General features: G+C 45.0%; 1 protein-coding gene across 5 annotated transcripts in view; it reads right to left on the bottom strand.

Annotated features, from left to right (window-relative positions):
* Positions 1-24,857, bottom strand: part of SIPA1L1 (signal induced proliferation associated 1 like 1) — a 185,697-nt gene that overhangs the window by 124,571 nt on the left and 36,269 nt on the right. For 4 of the 5 annotated variants that reach the window (XM_069951189.1, XM_069951192.1, XM_069951193.1 and 1 more), the window contains exon 2: positions 898-990. The exons of the other annotated variant lie outside the window; for it this stretch is intronic. The gene's annotated coding sequence lies outside the window, so the exon portion shown is untranslated. The remainder of the gene's footprint in view (positions 1-897; positions 991-24,857) is intronic. 5 annotated transcript variants of the gene reach the window in all.

Here is a 24,857-nt window from a genome sequence, read left to right as displayed (position 1 = left end):
ACTGAGCCTATTACACGGCCCGATAATCATTTAGCAAGGGATACATGGACATCATTAGCAATGGTCGTGCAGCCCTTGCCCAAACAGTTAATACATTACCTTCCACGCTCCCGATCTTCTCCTGCGCTCTGCATACACCCCGGTCCTGGCCAGTGATTGGCTGAGCAGCCTGTCAGCTCACGCAGGACGCTCTAAAGCTACAGCTACGGTGGTGGGACACATGTAGAGCGCAGGAGAAGACCGAGAGCGTGGAAGGTAATGTGTCAACTGGTTTGTTTAATCGCCAGCCGCACGTTGTTATTACATGTAGTGATGCACGGTCGGTGGACGATGATTTTAGGTCTGGACTCAAAGAAACAATTAGCCGAAGATCGTTTCACTGAATGATCGTTGTCTCTATTACATGGAGCAATAATGAGCTGAATTGGACCAATTTTGACTTCTCTCTCCATGTAATAGGGCGCTAAGACTGAACTGCGCCTTGCTGCTAAATGCAAAGCCTATGGCTCTGATGAAAACAGCCGAGTACAGCGATTTGTGCCTCATTGACACTTCTTAATCTTCCAACAACCCCAAAAGAAAGCTGCGAAGATGGAAAAGTCCTGAGTTTGAGATGAGAACCATGAAAAAAATTCACACAAGAGGAAAACTGAGGGATTACATTGTCTCCCACCTCGCACGCCATGCGCTCTATTTCCCGCTCACTCATCTTTTAAAGCGAGTAATAACTCATCAATAACGGCTTCCAACCCCCACGTTCCTCCAGCCAAGCCGATGGCGAGAAATGTACAACATGGTATGGGATGTAATGCCGGGTGAGAAGAAGCGGAGACATTTCGCCATCAGCAGCCTGCCGAGTGCCGTTCCCCCGTCCCTGACCTGAATAAATTGGCTTACCCGCTGTAACATGGTGTCTGCGGATCTTCTCTTTGATATGTGCGGCTTCTGCTTAGCATCTCAAACGTCGGCATGAAGCCCCATTACAAGACCCTGGAGAAATAAAACAAAGCCGCTGCTTTATTACACTTCTACAACTTAATCTCAGCTACAAGGTTATATGGTGACCGTGCGCCATCACCCCGCATGTATATCAGGTCAGCTGCCATCATCACAACATGGGTTACATCATAATGTAAAGAATATCACAGAGCAGAGGAAGGTTCATATATTAGATTTATTGGGTATATTAATGAAGACATATCAAACCTAAAGGGAATGTGCAATGTCATGCTCAGAGCTGGCGATGCTGAGCTGCTGCATGCTTGCTTCCTCCCCCACTCTTTCCTGCTCTGACTGATGTTCTGCAGGAGCAGTGGGGGGAGGAGGAAGCAAGCATGCTGCAGCTCAGCATCACCTCAGCTCTGAGCTAACAGATTCCTTTTAGTTCTTAAAGGGGTAAAATAAAAAAATGCTTTTAAATCAACTAGTCTTCCAGTATTTATCAGCTGCTGTATGTCCTGCAGGAAGTGGTGTATTCTTTCCAGTATGACACAGTGCTCTCTGCTACCAGGAACTGTCCAGAGCAGGAGAGGTTTTTGGGGGGGAATTTGCTACTGCTCTGGACAGTTCCTGACATGGACAGAGGTGGCAGCAGAGAGCACTGTGTCAGACTGGAAAGAATACATCACTTCCTGCAGGACAGGCAGCAGCTGATAAGTACTGGAAGACTGGAGATTTTAATTTTTTTTTCACTGTGATGTACCTCTTTAAATTAGACAAAAATCAATGAAATATTTTTTTTCTGCATGTTACAAAACAAAGTCACTCAGATCCTAGATCCTCGGTCACTGACATCACAGCAGCTCGCCTTACTGCTACAGTGTCTTCCAACCAGACTGAAACCTGACGTATTCCAGTAACCCAGGGATAGGGAACCTTTGGCCCTCCAGCTGTTGCAAAACTACAATTCCCATCATGCCTGGACAGCATGATGGGAATTGTAATTTAGCAACAGCTGGAGGGCCTAGGGTTCCCCATCGCTGCCATAGACGCCAACAACAAACCGCGGCCCCTGTACATGATACTGACTGCATATTCTGCTGCCCAAGACTACAGCGCTCACTCACTGCTCTACAAATCCACCAGTAAAGCTAGGATTACAAGGTAATTCAGTCCATGACATGATTACACGGCCGCGGATCGCTGTGGCATCACATCTAAGTGAATGGGGGTGAGAGCGGAGATCTATCCTGATTGGATTTCTGTCAAGTCGTGGACACTTGGAAGGTCCCCGGGGTTCAGCGCTCTGTGGTGCAGAAACCGCTGCCTTCTGCAAAGGCTCTTCTGCAACCTACTGCCATGGGTTGTCATCGTATTCAAAGGGCTGAAGTAACAGCCCTATTACACGGGGCAATAATTATTATAATCAACCAAATTGGACCGATCCACTGATCATCACTCCGTGTAATAGAGACAACGATCAGCCGATGAAACGATAATCGGCTGATCTTTGGTTTAGGTTTGGACTAGGGATGGTCCGAACCTGCCGAGGTTCGGGTTCGTATGAACCCGAACGCTCGGCAGCAGATTCCCGCTCTCTGCGTGGATACAGCAGGAGTAACGCCTATGGCTGCATCCCAGTTTTCCAGGCAGTCCTCCCGCTGGATCCGCCAGCTCCACGGAGCGGGCAGACAGCGGGAATCATTACCGAGGGCTCGGGTTCGTACGAACCAGAACCGAACTCTGTTGGACATAAAATCGTTGGGCGCCGACCGCACATCGTTACATGTAATAGCGATGCGCGGCCATTTAAATGCTGCTGTCTGTTTTGGCATCTTAATAGGTAAAGAGCCTCTGTCAGTAGGTTTATGGTGTCCTATCTCAGGGTAGCACAAACCAGTGACAGAGAAGCTGAACAGAATGATGTCCAGAGATCTCTTCCTGAATAACATGGACAATAAGTAGTCCTATCTATTATGTGCATGAGCTCAGTAGTCCTGGATATTCATGAGAAGCAGAAAACTCCACCTACCAGCTGCTGTTTGGCAGTTATCTATCCAAGCTGTGTATAGGCAGTTAGCTGTCAATCAGCAACTTGAGGGCGGGGAGAGGGGTGTGGCAAGAATCCTCTTCTCCTGCATATTAGGAGAACGGTTAAACAAAATGATGTAAGTAATACACCGATCTGTTCAGCATTTCTGTCACTAGTTTCTGCTGCTTTCATTTAGGCGGAATAAACCTAGTGACAGATTCCCTTTAAATAGCCACATGTTTGCTTCATGCAACTATTAGCGGCAGCCCCCCAGCTACTAAACCAGCCAGGGCTGCCCAGTAATAGAGGGGGCTCACGTCATCAGCCCTCTAGCTCTCTTTAAAAGCAATGAGGCCAACATTTATGCAATTTGCAATTTTGCGGGAGGGGTACTCCAGGAAAAAGAAAAAAAAAAAAACATTCAAATAAATTGGTGTCAGAAAGTTATATAGATTTGTAATTTGTTTCTATTTAAAAATCTCCAGTCTTCAAATACTTATCAGCTGCTGTATGTCCTGCAGAAAGTGGTGTATTATTTCCAGTCTGACAGTGCTCTCTGCTGCCACCTCTGCCCATGTCAGGAACTGTCCAGAGCAGGAGAGGTTTTCTACTTAGGAGTGGGGAGTATTGGACGAATGCAGACACCTTGGTCTTATCTCCCATATCTGCTATGTAAAATGCAATTGCAATATTTTTTCTTTTTTGTAAGTAAAAACTGTGTTAAAATGCAATAAAAATTTTCTTACAAAAATTTAATTAGAGATGAAGCTGCAAGGAAAGAATACGATATACAAATGATAAAATGGACACAAATAGTGTTACACACACACCAGCCCATTCTAAAGACTCATCTAAAAACCACAAAAATGTGCGGGTTATACATCAACACTTATTGCCAGTATGCAAAAAAAAAAAAAACACTACCAAAACAAACAAACTCTAATAAATCCAATGTAATGAAAGCGTGAAGCTTAGAATGTCAGGGCTTGCATCAACATTTTGGCAGAAAAGCAGCAGCCAGTGCACTAAATTGGGATCATTGAATACATGTCACATCAGGTTTTACAACCATCTATTTCCAGGGAATCATTTAGAAGCGCGATCTGATGCTTTGGGTTTTTTTTTGTTTTTTGTTACATTGGAGACAAAACTACTTGGCATGGCAGAATGGCACTGGAAACGTCAAGCAAGAACTATGCTAGTCGTCTACCACACAAAAATACAAGTGCCAGATGCTTTATAAAAATAAAAAAAATAAAAATTTAAATAAATAAATAAAAAAAATATATATAGTGGTACCTTGGTTTAAGAATAACTTGGATTGAAAGCAGAGAGGACTGGTTTTTCAAAATTGTAATCTCTTCATAGCTGTAACCCCTCTATGTGCCTACATCTGCCCTGCTCATTCCTTCATGCTCCCTGCAGTCTCTGTCAGCCCTTGTGTTTCCCATCCTCTCCATTCCTGTGCCTGCACTTACACTCAGCTATACACACTGCTGCTATAATGTGGGTGCACTTACACTCAGCTATACACACTGCTGCTATAATGTGCCTGCACTTACACTCAGCTATACACACTGCTGCTATAATCTGACTGCACTTACACTCAGCTATACACACTGCTGCTATAATGTGCCTGCACTTACACTCAGCTATACACACTGCTGCTATAATGTGCCTGCAATTACACTCAGCTATACACACTGCTGCTATAATCTGACTGCACTTACACTCAGCTATACACACTGCTGCTATAATGTGCCTGCACTTACACTCAGCTATACACACTGCTGCTATAATGTGCCTGCACTTACACTCAGCTATACACACTGCTGCTATAATGTGGGTGCACTTACACTCAGCTATACACACTGCTGCTATAATGTGCCTGCACTTACACTCAGCTATACACACTGCTGCTATAATCTGACTGCACTTACATTCAGCTATACACACTGCTGCTATAATGTGGGTGCACTTACACTCAGCTATACACACTGCTGCTATAAGGTGCCTGCACTTACACTCAGCTATACACACTGCTGCTGTAATGTGCCTTCACTCACACTCAGCTATACCCATTGCTGCTATAATGTGCCTGCACTCACACTCAGCCAGTCACACTGCTGTATAGAAAAGTTTCTGTCACTGTCCTCCTGCACAGCTCTGTGATTCTTACTTTCTGATTGGTCCATGCTGAGAGCACACCCCTCCCCATTGCTGTCATGTGACCACACAGACCTCTGACAGCAGCCCTGCTTCTCTATTCTTGCCATTGTACTACACTACTGCATTATGTGGATCTGCTGCTTCATCCTGTATCTACAAACTGCTGCTGTGTTATCAGGTTCATGCAGTTACTATACATTATACACCACATGCTGCTATACTGTAGAGTTACTTATTATATCACATATTCAGCTGTTTCTCACTGTTTTATCTGTTCTACATGTTATTCCAAATAAGAAAAATCATTATTTTGGGGTGTGGAACCATTTGTCTACATTTCAATGATTTCTTATGGGAAAATTTGCTTTGGTTTAAGAGTTATTTGGATTACAGACAAAAAAACAGAAGGTGCAGCAGCAACCCACAGATGCAAGGGCTTACCGTAAATACTCCTCCCAGTGTACACACGGCAAACACCTGAATTACAAACACGGTCCCGGAACAAATTATGCTCGTAATCCAAGGCACCACTGTATATAGAATTTTTTATTATTTGTTGGGGGGTTGTTTTCTCCCTATGGTCTATCAGGCTATTCAATAGTGGCAGTGTGTAACTGGTTCTGTTTAGCAAAAAAAAACAACTTTTTTTAGCTGCTGTATTCTTTCCAGTCTGACACAGTGCTCTCTGCTGCCACCTCTGTCCATGTCAGGAACTGTCCAGAGCAGCAGCAAATTCCCATAGAAAACCTCTCCTGCTCTGGACAGTTCATGACATGGACAGAGGTGGCAGCAGAGAGCACTGTGTCAAAGTGGAAAGAATAAACCACTTCCTGCAGGATATACAGCAGCTGATAAGTACTGGAAAACTGGAGATTTTTAAATGGAAGTCATTTAGAAATCTGTATAACTTTCTGGCATTAGTTGATTGGAAAAATACATTTTCTTTGGAGTATCGGAGTACCCCTTTAAAGGGCAGCGGGGGTATCCTGCCATATGGATGGCACAGGAAAGGAATGATAATGTAAGAAGATACAGAACTCTAACACTAATGGATGTTGTGATGTACGGCAGCAGGATAATTTCCAGGTATGGACACCCAACGTGCTCAGTAAAATCTGTCAAGTATATAATCTGCCCACACAAAATAAAGAGGGGGGGGGGGGGGAGATGCCGTAGAAGCCAGCGAGCTATAGATGTATAGATGTAGGCGTTGGAAGGGAAATAAATCGGAGAAACATTTAACTTTTCCTGTGCTGGCGCTTACGGAGAACGTTTCTACGCTTTTCTGGCAGCGTCGCGTACAATCGTCAGTTCTCTAAAAATACAATGGACAGATTTGTTTAGCTGCGGAGAGAATGGCTGCGCCAATACTGATAGACCATTAATAATTAATCAGGAGCGTTATGAGATGGGACGGCATCACCCAACAGCCGCACACCAGGGGAGCGCTCAGCACTCACATGCACAAAGTAAAAAAAGAAAATAAAAATTCTATATTGAGTTATATGCAGGGGGATCGTTTCCGCGAAGTGCGGCATGTTGGTTCGCTATTGACCTATTTTATTATTGTCCTTATTTCTTCAAGGACGCAGAAGGTTTTCCATTATAAAACACATTTTCTGGGGTCACATTTAAAATAACAGGGAGGGGGTCATCTTTAGATCCACAAACTCCCCACAAAAATCTCATAGGGCAGGTCCAACAACCTCAAGGGCCCATAGGGCAATTCCAACAACCTCAAGTGCCCATAGGGCAGGTCCAACAACCTCAAGGGCCCATAAATCAGGTCCAACAGCCTCAAGGGCCCATAGGGCAGGTCCAACAACCTCAGATGCCCATAGGGCAATTCCAACAACCTCAGGTGCCCATAGGGCAGGTCCAACAACCTCAGATGCCCATAGGGCAATTCCAACAACCTCAGGTGCCCATAGGGCAGGTCCAACAACCTCAGATGCCCATAGGGCAATTCCAACAACCTCAGGTGCCCATAGGGCAGGTCCAACAACCTCAGGTGCCCATAGGGCAGGTCTATCAACCTCAAAGGCAAATAGGGCAGGTCCAACAACCTCAAGTGCCAATAGGGCAGGTCCAACAACCTCAAGTGCCCATAGGGCAGGTCCAACAACCTCAAGGGCCCATAGGGCAGGTCTAATAGCCTCAAGTGCCCATAGGGCAGGTCTAATAGCCTCAAGTGCCCATAGGAAGAGGCTGATAACCTCTAGTGCCCATAAGACAGGGCCAATCAATTTAACTGCCCCACATTTCTAACTAATATCCCCTAAGCTTTCCATCAAAAGCAGACACACCATTGAGAGATAATGGATGTAGTTCCTGAGCACTTGAGATGACCAGCCCTGCCCGTAGCCACTCCCTGATCATTGGCATATATATCTCTCCTTCCATAACTTAGAAAAATGTCTTTGTTCTACTAAACAAGGTGTCAAAAAGAGTTTTTAAACCTCCTATCCCTGCCCCCGTTACATCGATAGCTGGGTAAACATACACAAATACCCCATTGCTGAGGCAACTATGCAACATCTGAACCCCACCCTTGGAACACGCAGCTTCAGAATCTCATGGTTGTGTTAGTAAGTGGACCGCCCTGCCCGACAGACTGCAAATTTCGGCAGCTGCTGTAGACAGGAGAGGCAAGGGACAGCTGTTCTTGATTCCATGATGCATCACTCCCAGAGGATCCTCCTCATCCCACCACTTGTCTTTGCACGTAGCTATACTGCCCCAATAACATACCCCAATGTCTAAGGAGATGTTCACACATCACATTCTTCCAACTGGAAAGTTTTCGACGTTCCATCATGGACTGGAGCCAACGTCTGTATGGAACAAAGAACCGCCATCCTCTACACCAGGGATCGGGAACCTTTGGCCCTCCAGCTGTTGCAAAACTACAATTCCCATCATGCCTGGACAGGCATGATGGGAACTGTAGTTTTGCAACAGCTGGAGGGCCAAAGGTTCTCCGTCCCTGCTCTACACATACAGATTGTACATGGAACATTCTGGTTTATACGAGGATGCAGCGGCGGCTTAGCGATCATTTTCAGAGCGGCCAGAATATAATTGTAGATTGCTTGACAAGCCCCTTCATCCATCTGCGCCGTAGCGCACGCCGCTTTAGGAACAGTCACAACGAAGAGACATTCTAGGTAAAAATTACATTCCTGATGGCAAACGTCCATATTACCGATCTTCTCGACAATTGATTTTTCTGAATTACGCACTGAACGCAGAAACTGAGGAAAAAAGGATTTGATCTTAGAATTAATGAACGGAAGACATTAGAGCTAATGAATGACAGGGAACGCTGAAGGATATTCCCTGGGATTATCGATGAGGAACGCTAACATGAGAATGACTATAACCTAAATATAGACACCTAGACATAGAGTTCTGGTGAAGCAAACGGAACTAACATGCAATAGAGTTTCTCGTGAAAAAAATTTTCTTAAAAAAAAAATCATTGCGTGGGGTTGTGTTGTTTCTGTACCGATCACGTGGATATCGGCAAGTTACACTTGCAAAAATATCTGAAACTAAAGCCTTTTTAACATGGGCAGATTACCGGCAAGAAGTCTTGCTAGAAGTGCTTATTCGGCCGATAATCGGGCCATGTAAAAGTGTCAGCGATCAGCCGAGGAGAGCAAAAAAAACGTCCAATCGCAACTTTTGTGCTGCGGCAAAATTTATCGCTATCTGTCGCACATCTCCCTGTGTGTTTGAATGGCCACACGAATGCTGCTGGGATCGGTCGCGCCTTCTAAAACACACTGCAGACAAGTGCCGACCTCACTAATTGGCGCTCACTTGCGTCCTGGCACTGACCCATATTGGACCCTTAGGGTACTAATACTATTACACCGAATCGGCCGATTATCGCTCCACGTAATAAATACAACGATAAGCCGATGACAGCGATCATCGGCTGATTGTTGATATAGGTTTGGACCTATTTTAGTTGGGCGCCGACCACAATAGCGGTGTGCGGCTGACGACTGACGATATACATTACCTATCCACGTTCCAGGGCTGCTGCTGCGGTCTTCTTCTCCCCGAGTCCCGCACGCTCTAGCTTCAGAGTGGCCTGTCAGCAGACAGGCCCCCCGGCCAATCACAGCCCACGGCGGTCCCGGCCTGTGATTGGCTGAGCGGCCTGTCAGCTGACAGGCCACTCTGAAGCTAGAGCGTGCGGGACTCGGGGAGAAGAAGACCGCAGCAGCAGCCCTGGAACGTGGATGGGTAATGTATATAGTTATGCAAGGGCTGCAAGGACATCTGTAACGACGTCCATGCAGCCCTTGTTTAACGATTATCGGGCCGTGTAATAGGTCCAGTAAACGAGAGATGAACTAGCAGATCGCTGCTTGTTTACAGGTATTATCGGGCCCCCATCGGCCCGTGTAATACCACCCTTAGTCTGCTGCTCGTGAATCCAACTTTAACCAACTCTTTAATACTCTGAATAAGGGCTCTATTACACAGAGTGATAATCGACCGAAGGAGGACAATTATCGCTCCTTGTAATTGTGCGTTTACACAGTGTTATCTGACAAATCTTTGAAGCCAAAGCCAGGAACAGACTATAAACAAAGAACAGGCCATAAAGGAAACACTGGGGTCTATGCTCTTTTCAAATCCATTCCTGGCTTTGGCTTAAAAAATCTCAAAAACATAAAAAAAAAAAAAAACAACTATATACATTACCTCTCCATGCTCCCGGTGCTCTTCTGCCTTCTGATTGCTTCCCAGAGCCACCGATGTAGCTTTAGAGCAGTCTCTGAATTGACAGGCTGCTAAGCCAATCACTGGCCATGGGGGTCCCGGCCAGTGATTGGATGAGCGACCGTTCAAAGACCGCTCTAAAGCTACAGTGGCGGCTCCGGCAAGCAAGCCGAAGGCAGCAGAGCACCGGGAGCATGGAGAGGTAATGTATATAATTTAGGCAAGGACTGGACTGACATCGCTATCCATCTACAGACATACACATTATATTATAATATTATATATATATATATATATATATATATATATATATATATATATATACATACATACACACACACACACACACATACACACACATACACAGCCCTTGCTAAACAATTATCGAGCCATGTAATTGGCTCAGCAAACGAGCGCCAATCTAGTCTAATAGGACTCTTACATAGGGTCGCTGGAAATCACACCCCCTAATAGGCCTGTATATTAATAGGTCTGTTAATTAAAAAAAAAAAAACACACACACACACACACTATATCACACGAGCCATATCACAAAGACATGTTGAAAGTTACAACAGATCAGGGTGTCAGTGCTAAGACCCCCACTAATTGCTAGATATAGCTAGGAGAAGCACCTGGCTGAGCGCATCACTCCCCGGCTCCCCGCTTGATCTGACTTACTGCGATCAGTGGACTTCTCCGCAAGAGACAGTAACGTTATACATTCTCCTTCATTGTCCTACCCTTAGGTTTATAAATTATAACTAGTAAGCCCAGCAATGTTTTATTCATACATAATAAAGAACAACAAGTGCAAAATGGAGACGATCATTCTTTGCGCCCAATATTTCTTATTCCCGTACAGTATAGAAGCTGTCAATCAAATGCAGGAGGCGGACTTAAGCAAGGTGAAGAGACAGATATGCTGGACACTTGAGGCAATCGGCCCCGCCCAGTGGACACTTACTGATCATTTGCATATATGAAAAAACACAAAACTTCTCAGTTCATGAAGGAGGAGGCTCGTCCTTGAAGGTGTTTTTACCCTCCCCCCCCCCCCCCAACACACATATATGTAGAGATGGTGGAAGCCTTGTTTCTGGGCCGTGATGAAGCTTTGACCACAGGTCCTCTTTGACGATTTATATATAACCTTGCAGCACACTAAGAACTCTAATTTTAGTATTCAGGAAAGTGACATCACCCTCCCCCGGTTGCTAGGATACCCGATTACGATATATGGTTGAGGTAAAGCGAGACATTATTTCTGGGAAGAAAAGTAACAGAAATAACTGATATTTGAAACAGATAGATACGTTGTAGCGATCCCAGGTTACAATGTGATCGACAAGACGCGGCCGCCGCTAGGATCCCTGTCATTCTGTTAGGCTAGGTTCACACAGCATTTTTGCTATCCGTTTTTGTCAGCCGGATGACAATAGAAAAACGGATGCATACAAATGCATCCATTTTTTTTTACTTCCATTGTAAAAAAACGGATCAGTTTTTTTTTTTTGAAACGTAACTGACACTACTTTTATGTCCGTTAAAAAAAATTAAAAAAAAAACGGATCGTTTTTTTTACAATGGAAGTCAATGGAAAAACGGATGCACACAAATGCATCAGTGTTTTTCATCCGTTTTTAATTCGTTTTTTGCAAAAAAAAAAAGATAAAAAAAAAACGGATTGTAAAAACGCAGTGTGAACCTAGCCTTACGGGAATCCACGTCGGATAACGGGCATCCACATCGCATAACGGGCATCCATGTCAGCTAAATAACGGGAATCCATGTTGTATAACAGGCATCTACGTCGGATAACGGGCATCCATGTCAGATAAATAACGAGAATTCGTTTTGGATAACGGGCATCCATGTCAGATAACGGGGGGCCGCAGCTGTAAAGGTGACTTTCACCAGAAGATTTCCACATAAGCACAGTCATTTATATGGAGGAACCCCGAGATGAATCGGCGAGCAGGTGGCACCGCTAATAAATTACATAGAGGAATCCTCAATCGAGTGACAGCGACGTCAATAAGAGTTAACGTTTACATGGCGCTTACATGCCGTGATGGGCGACTTTTTATCTTTTTTTTTTTTTTTTCGGGTCAAATCAATAGAAATAATGTAAGGTCGCCGACTGATCCGCTACAAACCAGTGACTGACGCACAATTCACCTTTCGATGTTATTGGATTGCACTGTGGCCTGTCATTTATAATATAACGCTGTGACAGGAGGCACCTTGAGATGGCAGCGCTCCTTCTAAGTCGATAAGTAAATTTAATATTTATTTAAAAGAATGCGGTGAAATCAACAGGAACCATAGACATGCGGAGGGGGCGAGACAAGGAACATTGGTTTTACGATTAAGCCCAATACTTCCCTTATAAACAGTTCGGCTTAAAGGGGTACTCCAGAGGGGAAAAAATATTTTCTAACTAACCGGTGTCAGAAAGTTATATAGATTTGTAATTTACTTCTATTGAAGAATCTCCAGTCTTCCAGTACTTATGAGCTGCTGCATGTCCTGCAGGAAGCGGTGTATTCTCTCCAGTCTGACACAATGCTCTCTGCTGCCACCTCTGTCCAAATCAGGAGCAATCCCCTATAGAAAACCTCTCCGCTCTGCTCTGGACAGTTCCTGACATGGACAGAGGTGGCAGCAGAGAGCACTGTGTCAGACTGGAAAGAATACACCACTTCCTGCAGGACATGCAGCAGCTGGTAAGTACTGGAGGAATAAATATTTGAAATAGAAATAATTTACAGGTCGGTCCATACCATGACGTATAAACTGCAAAATTTACCCTTTACACCGGTGTCAAGTAATAATGCAAAAAGGGGGCGACAGTGTCACTAACTTCATCCTCGGCACCGTTCCCATGAAGATTTAATGTAGTGCTTTGTCTGGTAAGGGTGTTAGGAGCACTGCCCCACCCCCAGAGCACCAATCCACCCCGCCCAGCTGATAATCATTAGAAAGGACAGGCCAGACAGGGGCGGCCGCGGATCAGCAGTGCTAACAACCTTACCAGACAAAGCACTACATTAAAACCAGACAACCTTACCAGACAAAGCAATACAAAAAAACTGCATACCTTCATCCTCTGCACCCCATCAGCAGGTCAGAGATTTGTTCTAACCTGCTGATAGTTCCCCTTTAACAAGATAATTGAGAATCTGTTTACAGAGTTGTCATCCTGCTGAGTCTGCATTGCCGTACACTGGGGCCGCGCTGCTCCTTACCAAGCAGCCATATGGCCTCCATGCCTGAGCCCTAAAGCAGCAATCTGCAAGCTGTGGTTTTGCAGCAATTGTGATATTTTTATGTCTGATGCAAAATGACGGATCCCACAGCGAATAAAGGGCGAGCAGTCACGCTGGGCTATATCTAGGGTACACCGCCCCATAACCTTCACGGAAAGCATCTGGGATCGAGACAAGGCCAAAGACATGGATTGTCCGATGGTAACATAACGTGAAAGGTGCGGCGAGGGACCAGAGACGACCTCTACATCAGCCGGACTAACATCTCTACGGGCCCTATTACACAGGACAATTATCGTTAAAAAAAAATAGTTAAATCGTTCGGATTTGAATGATAATCGTTTAGTATAATAGCAGACGATTAAACGACTAACGAGAAAGAATTTTTATCGTTGATCGTTCACAAACCGTTTGCATGGAATAAAACGTTGTTTGGTCACTCGCAATATCGACGATAAGACGACCGTAAGAGCGATCATCGTTCTGTGTAAATGGGTGAATGATTTCAGGTCGTTCGCAATAGCGGTCGTTTGAGATCGTTTATCGTTAATCGTTCAAAAATCGTTTCGTGTAGCAGTACCCTAATCCAGAGATCAAGTTTTCTTCCGCTTTGACAAAGTCGCACAGAGGGTGCACCAGGCAAATCAAGTGTTCTCCAGCCAAGCACCTTCAGCTTATTTGTAAGAACTCTAAGGGCCCTATTACAAGGGACGATTATCGTGCGAAAAATCGTTATATTGCTCGAATTTAAACGATAATCGTTCTGTGTAAAAATCGTTTGTGTTGTTAATTTAGATCGGAACCTAAAATTATCGTTAATCGTTCGCTGTAATTCCGCATTCGTTCGCTCAAGTTCCGCATTATGCTGCATTTACACGTAACGGTTATTGGCCCGATCGTACGATTAGCGATGTCCGATTTACGATTTTTTTTTTTATAACGATCAGCGTTTAGATGGTACGATATATCGTACGAATATTCGCACTGCGATCGTTTTGCGACCGTTTAAGCCTATCTCACACATTGGTTAAATCAGCGAACGACTGTTCACACGGAACGATTTGCGAATTTTTTGCGTGCCATGGACGATTTTGCGAACGATGCACGATTAAAATGTAGGATTTATCGTGCGTCGTTCGATCGTTCGCTGCGTTTACACGTACGATTATCGTTCGAATTCGACAGTTATCGCGCAAATTCGCACGATAATCGTTACGTGTAAACGCAGCATAACGATAAACAATCTTGTTTGCGATAGTTTATCGTTAGTCGTTAAAAATCACTCCGTGTAATAGGACCCCAAGAGCACCATCACATTCAATGACACTCGGCTCCCAGTCAAACGCTTGTTTACTCTTTCCAATTGTCGAGCTTTTGCACGTTAACATGGCGAGACCGTGGCGGGATTACCTTCCTAGAAAGGAATGCTGTGGTTACCCGCAAAGCATTGCAGCATTGATAAGGAATGAGATGTCAGACACCTGTAAAAAGAGAGAGGAGCCCGGACTGCGAGCGTACAGAGTTATACCAGCTCTACTGTAATACTACATGCCATCATATCAATGGCGGCTGTAAGAGGCAACCTCCCATAATATGGTATGGTGAACTAACGCGTGCATACAGAGGCCAATGCCAGAATTACTTTATTACTTTGCTGTTAATGGGGGTTATCAAAAAAAAAAAAAAAAAAAAAGCTTTCTTGCAAAACCAGCGCCACCCCTGTCCTCAGGTTGTAAGTGGTATTACAGTCTAGCTCCATTTTTGTGCAGTAGTGCTGCTCGTCCTATAGCTTTCCAGCTGCTGCAAAACTACAACTCCTATCATGCTCCTGCTAGGTGAGCCCCCATCTATTATAGCCCAGTATGTCATATAAAAGGTACGCACAGCGCGGATATTCTATACCAGATATATATCTATCATCATAGGAATATCTGAAAGCTTATTGGCTAAAGGGGTACCCCGGAGAATTTTTTTTTCTTTCAAATCAAGTTATATAGATGTGTAATTTACGTCTATTTAAAAGAAATCGTCAGTACTTATCAGCTGCTGTATGCCCTGCAGAAAATGGTGTATTCTTTCCAGTCTGACAGTGCTCTCTGCTGCCACCTCTGTCCATGTCAGGAACTGCCCAGAGCAGCAGAGATTTTCTATGGGGATTTGCTGCTGCTCTGGGCAGTTCCTGACATGGACAGAGCTGGCAGCAGAGAGGAAAGATTACACCACTTCCTGCAGGGCATACATCAGCTGATAAGTACTGGAAGACTTGAGAATTTATAATAAAAGGGAATTACAAATCTGTATAACTTTCTGTAACCAGTTGTATATATATATATATACACATACACTGCATAAATAATCTTTCCTCCATCTAGATGGATCCCGCTACAAGCATGGCCGCTGTAATACTCCTAACAAGTGATCCGCTTGGCTTTGTAGATGTGGTTTGGCACTGTGCCAGGTTTCTGAATAATTATTTTCTGAATCACTCATTTACCAGCTATGGGAGGGGTCTGACTGCAGATACATGTATCCTGGTACCATCCTGTGTCACCGGACACCAGGGCAATGGAGCCCACCGCTTATGAACAGCTTTTCCTTTCTTATGGATATGTTCACACCCTGCCCATCTGCCACAGAAAACCTGCAGTGTATGGACCTGTGCATTCCCCACTAGGGTCAATTAAAAGGGATAACCCTGGGATGCACAGGACCGGGTCATACACTGCAGGTTTTCTGCAGCAGATCGGGGAGCAACAGGAAAGTCCTGCCCTACTCTCCGGCGCCCTACTTTCTCCCTCTAGCCATCTCTGCAGTATAAGGCGCCTATTCCACTGAGCGATAATCACCCAAATCGGCCTGATTATCGCTCCGTGGAATAGAGAAAACGATCAGCCAATGATCGTGTCATCGGCTGATCGTTTATTTAGGTGCAAACCTAAAATCATTGGGCACCGACCGTGTATCGCTGCATGGAATAGCGGTGTGCGTCGGGTGACCGACAACCTCATAAGCATCATGCTTTACCTACACAGGTCTTCTCCTGCGCTCCTTCTTCCTCCCAGTCCCGCATGCAGCACCTTCGGTGCGGCCTGTCTGAGCTGACAGACTGCTCAGCCAATCACTGGCCAGGACCGCCGCGGTCAGTGATTGGCTGAGCGGTCTGTAAGCTCAGCCAATCCGCTCCAAAGCTGCTGCACACTGGATCGGGAGGAAGAAGGAGCGCAGGAGAAGACCTGTAACATGTGTAGGTAATGTATGGTGTTTAAACAAGGGCTGCAAGGACATTGGTAATGATGTCCCTGCAGCCCTCGCTAAACGATCATTGAGCCGTGGAATAGACCCAGTAAACGAGCGCCGATCTAGCAGAACGGCGCTCGTTTACATTATTAATCGGGCCCCTATCGGCTAAGTTCCAAGACTAAAGAGAGGTGGGGTGCATGTCCTAGGCCACAGGTGTCAAACTGACGCCGGTCTATTAGAGATGAGCGAACCTGGAGCATGCTGGAGTCGATCCGAACCCGATCGTTCGGCATTTGATTAGCAGTGGCTGCTGACCTTGGATAAAGCCCTAAGGCTATGTGGAAATCATGGATACAGCCAATGACTATATCCACGTATTCCAGACAACCTTAGAGCTTTATCCAAGGGGGCGTGGTTTGCCGCTGAGGAGGATGGCAGCTTAGAAGCCGAGCTCCGTCTCCAGAGCGACTGTATCAGCGACTAACGGCGGCACCGGCTCGATATCCCGGCTTAAAAGCATACTGCCGGACAGGGGAACACCCGGGCTACCAGACGGGATGCAGCGCAACAAGAAAGGTGACCCGAGAGTGCAGCGGCTCACCGCTTTTTACCCGCGCACCTCAGCAATCCAAGATGGCGCCGGCACGAGTCAGTGCAGAGGAGCCGGAGAGGGGAGCAGCGTGACCAGAGACTTGGACACCGCAGGTAGCATACCCCAATCAGCTAACCGCTTCGCCCCGCTGCGGTCCCCATCCCCGGACCCTGAGAACCCTAATTTAGGGGAATCTGACCCGCTCACTGGGGAAATAGGATTGGACGGGCACAGTGAAAACAGCAGCAGCGCTGCGGGGGACTTCCCCCCTCCCTCTCCCTCCACACTCAGCGCGGTCAGACCAGACTATGGGGCTGCAGCTACAGGAGTGGACTCTCCCATACCACTAATAGACTCTGAACTGCTTAACACCTTTCCAGACAATGACACTCCTGCCACAAATGCATCCCTAAAACTGATGATGATCACTCTCCAAACTTCCTTTCACCGCAGCTTTCAAGCCTTTTTACAACCCACTTCTGCCGCACTTAAAGAAGTGGAAGGGAGAGTTGAACATATTGAGCGGAAAGTACAGGATATTGTACAGTCGCACAACTCTATAGCGGATTCCCACACAACACTGGAGGAGGAGGTGACACTCCTCAGAAACAAAATTGTGGATCTCGAAGACCGCTCAAGACGCAATAATATAAAGCTGAGAAACATACCAGAATCTGTCCACCCCAGTGAACTTTCTCAATTTATACAGCGCTTTGTCAAGGACGTGTTGCCGGATTGTCCGAATAGAGAACTCACAATTGACAGAGCACATAGAGTCCCACGTCCACGCCATTTGCCTGCTGATTCACCACACGATACTCTGGTGCGTATGCATTTCTTCCACGTAAAGGAAGCATTTATGCAAGCTGTCCGAGTCAGAGACAGAGTCCCAGAGAGATACAGGGACATAGCTATATTCTCAGACCTATCAGCTGCGACACTCCAATGGCGTCGGACCTTGGGACCCGTTACCGCAACCTTGAGAGAAGCTGAGCTGCCATATAAGTGGGGATACCCAAATAAACTGCTGGTCACGAGAAATGGATTCACTACAGCAATCCGCAGCTTGGAAGAAGGGAAAGAACTTCTGTCTACTTGGGACATTCCCATAACCCAGCCACTGGCCCCTGACAATCCAGCTCCTAGAAGACTTCAGCCGGACTGGCAACAAGCTTCGACGCGACCCAAGAGCCGTAGAAAGGACACCTAGAGGAGACGTGCCGGTTCCTGTGGTCCATGTCCTTCTGATTTTCATTCCTTAGCTCAAACGAACTTTTGAGCCCTCCCCACCCAGTCAGGGCCAACCTATGTTGGCATCCGATGTGTGTTTGTTTTTTGTGCCCTTCAAGGGCATTTACATCTGTTTTGTGTTATTACTCCTTTTTGTTTTGCAGGAAATAATATTTCAGGTAGTCCCTCCAACCGTGCCTTCCGAGTCCTCCAGCACCTCACGCGGTCCTCCCAAGACAATAGTCGTTATGGTACAGTATAACCTCACTGCAGCACCTATGACACCTTACAATGGGTTTTAAATTGATTGCTTACAATGTGAGGGGCCTAAATACACCCGCTCGCAGATCCTTTCTTTGGTCTGAAGCAAAAAAACTTCGTGGTGATGTTTTGTGCATTTCTGAAACTCACATTGTGGCAAAAGATGTCCATAGGGTAAAAAACCCCTCTTACCCGATAATAGTCCATTCGCACTACCAATCTAAGGCGAGGGGAGTTATGATTGCCTTCAAGAACACCTTAGCGGTATCAATAAAAAAGGAAATTATTGATCCCAATGGCCGCTATGTAATTCTAATTTGCACCATTAACAATATATCCTACACACTTGTGGCTCTATACGCCCCCAATCAGGGACAACTGGGCTTTCTAAGAAAATTATTCAGGCTTGTAACTAAACATAAACAAGGCCAATTGCTGATATGTGGAGATTTCAACATAGCTCCCGACAAGCTGAGAGATATATCACATGATGCACTCCGCTCCCGGCCATCACTAGACACACTGTTATGGCAGGAACAACTTATTGATGTGTGGAGAGCACAACACAGCACCGAACTAGATTTTAGTTATTTCTCCTCGGTACATAACTGCTATTCTAGGATTGATCTGATCTTGTCAGACACCGCTACTCTAATGAACTTAGATAAGTCCACTATAGAAACAAGAACTTGGTCGGACCATTGCCCTGTGACCCTCCTTATTAATGAGAGATCTAGCAGCTCCCCCACATATTTGTGGAGATGCAATACATTTCTCATATCACACCCCAAATACAAAGCGGAAGTGGAAAACTCGCTTACTGATTACTTTCTCCATAATAATCTGGAACAAGTATCAGCCTCCACATTATGGAACGCTCACAAGGCAGTGGTCCGAGGCACACTTATTAAATTAGGATGCAAGGTCAAACGCGAGAGAGGGAAAGCTGTCCAGGACCTATTAAAAGAAATTGGGAAACTAGAAGAGACACACAAGCGGTTCAGAACTCAATCCCTAACAGACAAGATAAGACAGCTGCGGAATCAGCTTAGAGACACATTACAGTCTGAGTTTGAACGTAAACTTAGGAAAACCAAGAGCGTCTTCTACGCTCATAGCGACAAAGCCGGCCGCCTGCTAGCAAATAAGCTAAAGGCAAAACACACCAAAACGCGCATCCCCCACCTTATAGATCCAATCACGTCAGGCAAACATATAGACCCACGAAGCATCGCTAACTGTTTTCGAAACTTCTACAAGTCACTATACAACCTAAACTCAGACCCATCTACTCCCCAACCATCGCAGGCACTGATAGATGAATTCCTTGCTAAAATCCCCCTCCCCACCCTAAACCCTGACCAGCTAGATACTCTAAATGCCCCCATAACGAGCCAGGAACTAACCCAGATTATTAAAAATCTTCCAATAAATAAGTCACCGGGCCCAGACGGGTTAACGAACCAATATTACAAGACCTTCATCCCCACCCTGCTTCCCCACATGCAGCATTTCTTTGAAGAGGCTAGATCCACTGGAGCTATGCCTCCAGAGAATCAGGAAGCTATAGTTGTTACCATTCCCAAGCCAGGTAAACCCACCGACAGCCCCCAAAACTTTAGGCCAATATCCTTACTAAACTCTGACATTAAAATATACGCCAAGATGTTGGCAAATAGGCTGGCTGATATATTACCAACTGTGATTCATAAAGACCAGACAGGCTTCATTCGCCTTCGTCAAGCGTACGACAATACGCGCCGGGTGGTGGACATTGTTCATCACCTCCATTTGAAAAAGACCCCCGCTGTACTGGTCTCTCTGGACGCCGAGAAGGCGTTTGATCGAATTTCATGGATCTACGCCTTCTCGGTGCTCCAGAGAATGGGGATATCAGGAGACATTCTGAATTGTATAAAAGCTCTTTACTCCAAACCCTCGGCTCGCATATTTGCCAATGGTTCCCTTTCAGACCCTCTGCCCATCACAAATGGTACTAGACAGGGCTGTCCCCTCTCCCCCTTAATTTTCATTATATCCCTAGAACCCCTAGCACAGATGTTCCGCCTAGATTCCCAAATTTCCGGCATACAGATAGGCCCAACTGCACACACTCTCTCTCTGTACGCAGATGACATTATTCTGACATTGAGTTCCCCGCAAAAATCCCTCCCCAGAGCCATTCAGATTTTGGAAGAGTTTAGTAAGGTCTCATATTATAAACTGAACACTTCCAAGTCCGAGGCTCTCCCCTTCCACATCCAAGACCGTACACTAGACACTCTGAAAACCCAAATTCCCTTAGATTGGAAGCAGGACTCTATCAAGTATCTGGGTACCAACATTACTCTGAACCCCAGGTTACTATATAAACATAATTACATTCCACTCCTAACAGACCTCAAACAACAGGCAGAGGAAATGTCCAAGTCGGAAATTAGCTGGACAGGACGAGTAGCTGCATTCAAAATGTTATTATTACCGAAGTTGCTGTACCTTTTCCGTACTCTTCCCATTTGTATCCCTCTCGCCTACTTTAAAGCAGTGAGGAAAATGATTTCGCACTTGGTGTGGAAGGGGAAACCCCCCCGTATAAGGTATACAACCCTGATTAGGCCCACTGAAGCTGGAGGCATAGGCATCCCAGACCCACATGCTTACTATGCAGCTACCATATTTCAACAATTGAGGGAGTGGTGGGCAGAAGAGACTGACAAAAATTGGATTCTTATAGAACAGACATTTGCCGGAGGCGATCTTAGGGCTTTACCCTATGCATATTCCTGGCTGCCTAAATTTAAAATGCCTTTGTCACCTCCTATGCTCGCCACCCTCAAGTGTTGGCGCAGCCTACACAACTCGAGGGGCACCTCCTTGACCTTCCTATCTTGTAACCCTCCCTTGTCCATACTCCTTTACTCCCTCCCGCCCTCATGCCACACCCAGATTCTGAGGTGGCAGTCCTCAGGGATTAAAACGATACTCCTATTGACCGACGCAAATAATCTCCTAGACTTCCAATCCCTCAGACTCCAATACGACTTGCCCAATAAAGATTTCTTTGTATACCTACAAATTCGACACTTCCTTACGGGGATCTTACAACACAAAATCAAATGGTGCACGTATTTGATCACAACACTCCTCCTTAAACAGAAAGGATTGAAAAAACTGTACGCAATGTGTGGAGATATTGATACTTTTTCCAAAACCCCCAGTATGATAGAATGGGAAGAGACCCTCCAATCTGCTTACACACAGACTGACTGGCAAATTGCATATAGATGGGCTCTGAAGGCGGTTATTAACACCTCACAGAGAGAAAATATATTGAAAGTGAGGCTGCTGTGGTATTATACCCCAACAAAATTGCAAGCCATATACCCATCTACGTCCAACCAATGCTGGCGTTTGTGTGGAGGTAAGGGAGACCTCTTACATATACTGTGGGGATGTCCCTTGCTCAAATTATATTGGAGCCAGATTTCTGATATTATCTCAAACATACTAGGTACCACTTACGCGTTATCTCCTGAAATGGCACTCTTACTTATAGGAGTCGATAAGATCCCCTATAGAGCCAGATGGGTCATCTGCAAACTTTTAACATTAGCCAGAATGGCCATTACGAGACAATGGAAGGCTGGAAATCCTCCAATAGCAGCAGAAGTTGTACAAGAAATGCGCAGAGTCTATTCTCTGGAACGCCTTATTGCTTTCGGACGTGATAGTGGCCCTTCCTTTGACTCTCACTGGCTACCGTGGTCCGAGAGTATATACCATTCTGAACCACCCGCGTACTGACTTCTACTAGGGTACACATCTTTTAGGTGCTAAGGGAGATGACCACCCCATATCTAGAGGTGCTGGAGGACCGGACGAGACACAGAAGGAACATAATTTGGAAAACATGGTTGGACTTATGAAGGCTTTACTACACATGAGCCGCCTGATAGGCGATTGCCTGCTACTTGTAGTTCTTATTAGCAGTTTTTGTTATGTTGTCAGGTCGAGATCTAATTTCTTATGTAAGATGTATCTTAATTGCCCTCATTAGTATTGCACTTCAATTGTAGCACTATCTATAGATTCAACCCGATTGACCCACGCATCACTCATGCTCCACATAAGAACATATGACAAAGGTTCACAGTGCTTTACGCCGCATTCCTACCTGACTTTGTTTTTGTTTTTGTCTAAGTTTTTGTTGTAGATTTTGTTGTTGTTTTGTTTCCCCCACCAAGGGGTATGTTATCGCTTGTGTTGTTAAAATACAAAAAGATCTCTAATAAAATATATATTGAAACGTTAGAGCTTTATCCAAGTTCAGCAGCCCCAGCTAATCAAATGCGGAACGATCGGGTTTGGATGGACTCCAGCATGCTCCAGGTTCGCTCATCTCTACTGTCTACCAGTTGAAAAACTACAATTCCCATCATGCCTGGACAGCCATAGCTTTAGCTTTGACTGTCCAGACATGACGGGAATTATAGTTTTGCAAAAAGCTGATGGGCTACAGCTAAAGTGCAGAACGTTTAAAGGGCAAAAACACACTATATATACTCCGTTTGGGTTACGCCACATCAAATAAAGGAACACGAAGCTGCAGAAGTAACAAACAAGCAAAACAAGGATCTCGTAAGAAAACAGTGTCTGATCCGCCTACACTACTAGCTGCCCATGGTAACTTACAGCGTCGCTTCCCTTATATACACAGAGTGCAGAATATACACATACACAATGTAATATATACATAGAGAAGCCACACAATGTAACATACATAGAGAAGCCACACATAATGTAACATATACATAGAGAAGCCACACATAATGTAACATATACATAGAGAAGCCACACATAATGTAACATATACATAGAGAAGCCACACATAATGTAACATATACATAGAGAAGCCACACATAATGTAACATATACCTAGAGAAGCCACACATAATGTAACATATACATAGAGAAGCCACACATAAAGTAACATACATAGAGAAGCCACACATAATGTAACATATACCTAGAGAAGCCACACATAATGTAACATATACATAGAGAAGCCACACATAATGTAACATATACATAGAGAAGCCACACATAATGTAACATATACATAGAGAAGCCACACACACACCAAGTCTTCCTCCTGTATAAACAAGAAGAAATCCAGAGGATTAGGCTAAAACCGTAGAAACAACATATATTACTGTGTAGCTGCCCCAAAAAAAAAGTCTTCTATAGGCTCCACTGTGGGGGAGCGCAAGTGAAATGATCAATAATGATGAGCTGTATCTTAAAGGGGTGTTCCGCTCAAATATAACTTTTCATATGTTGCTGCCCATGGTGAGACTAACAATTCATTCCATACTTCTTATCTGTTCAGTCTCCTTCACCCAGTTCTGAGCTGCTGATGTCTGCCGAAGACACACAATTAATGTGTGAGCTTTTCTCTCCGTCTCCCCCCTTCTGAGAAGGCTATTGTAAACAAGTCCCTGGCAGGCTTTATCTGCAACTTTGTAGCTTCTTTGTATTGCTGGGAGGGTTGATTTGAGGTAAAGTTGCTCATGAATTCACTTTGATTATCCTCCCAGCATTACAAAGAAGCTACAAAGTTGAAGGTAGGGACTTATTTACATCAGTCGTCTCAGCAGGGAGGGGGAGAAGGAGAGAAAAGCTGCAAACAGAATTTTGTGTCTTCATCAGAAAGCAGCAGCTCAGAACTGGGGGAAGGAGACTAAACAGATAAGTATGGAATGAATTGTTAGTCTCACAATTGGCAGCAACATATGAAAAGCTATGTCTGAGCAGAATACCCCTTAAGGGTACGTTCACACTTACCGGATCCGCAGTTTATTTTCTGCTGCGGATCAGCAGCAGATTTCATTTAAAATCAAATCTGCTGCGGATCCTGTAGGTGTGAACGTACCCTTAAAGGGTTTATCTAGAATTATAAATACATGGCTACTTTTGTCAATTGCAGCTCAGTCCCATTGATGTGAATGGAGATGAATTGTAATACCACACACAACCTGAGGACAGTGGTGGTGCAGTTTTTTTTTTTTCTAATCCCTTTAAATTTCAAGGTTCTTTTGTGTCAGGCACAAGGCGTATGATGGGAATGAGCGGTCCAGCGTCTCCATCTCACCTCTAGCCTTTGTTTTCTCCGGCACTCCAGTAACACGATCGCTTCACTGACTTCCTATGGCACTTGTCCTATTGCGTGCGAGCTCCTAAGTAGCACAAATCCTGAGGCCGACCAGGGAGAGTGACGTGATGGATCACAACGCTATCTATTACACTCTCTTTTTTCTTGTCATTCCCAACATTTTCCGATTTTTACTGTAAATAGATGGCGGTCTGTCACTTTGTAGACGTC

Source organism: Dendropsophus ebraccatus, chromosome 13 (assembly GCF_027789765.1).
Source record: "Dendropsophus ebraccatus isolate aDenEbr1 chromosome 13, aDenEbr1.pat, whole genome shotgun sequence".
Lineage (NCBI taxonomy): Eukaryota > Metazoa > Chordata > Amphibia > Anura > Hylidae > Dendropsophus > Dendropsophus ebraccatus.
This window is presented reverse-complemented; position numbering and strand designations above follow the sequence as displayed.